We start from the raw sequence: 635 nt of genomic DNA on the forward strand, positions 1-635 counted from the left end.
GGGGGACCGTAACAAACAAGCAACTGGTCCGCCCTCCTCCACAGGGCAGTTCTGTGGACGTATGCATCCAGTGCACGCACCGGATACATGCAGTTTAGCCTCTGCTGGTCTGGATCCTCAAAGGGAGGAGGACTGAAGGCCTGGAGTATGACAGGCCGCGGTGTAGAGGAGGGGACCTTAGGGACATATCCCGCTCGTGGGAATAGAAACGCTTTGGCCAGACCAGGCGCAAAGTCTAGGTAAGATGGGTCCACTGAAAGGGCCTGCAGATCCCCAACTCTCTTGAGGGAAGATATCGCCAGAAGGAAGGTAGTCTTTATAGTAAGGAGGCGATCAGATATCTCCTCATTAGGCTCGAAGGGAGGCCTACAGAGAGCATGTAGCACCACAGCCAGGTCCCACGTGGGGACACGAGATCGCACCGCGGAGGAAACGTGTAACTAGGGGTTGTCTACCCACTGACTGGCCACCAAGAGGGGCGTGGTAGGCCGCAATAGCTGCCACGTAGACCTTCAGGGTGGAGTGGGTCAGCCCTGCGGAGAAACGGGCCTGCATGAACTCCAGCACTGTACCAAGTAGGAGAGTTAACTGGGTCTAGCTGGTGGTCTGCGCACCAAGAAGTGAAAAGTGTACAG

The sequence above is a fragment of the Sinocyclocheilus grahami genome, unplaced genomic scaffold (assembly GCF_001515645.1).
Source record: "Sinocyclocheilus grahami isolate Dianchi unplaced genomic scaffold, SAMN03320097.WGS_v1.1 scaffold47.1, whole genome shotgun sequence".
Taxonomy (NCBI): domain Eukaryota; kingdom Metazoa; phylum Chordata; class Actinopteri; order Cypriniformes; family Cyprinidae; genus Sinocyclocheilus; species Sinocyclocheilus grahami.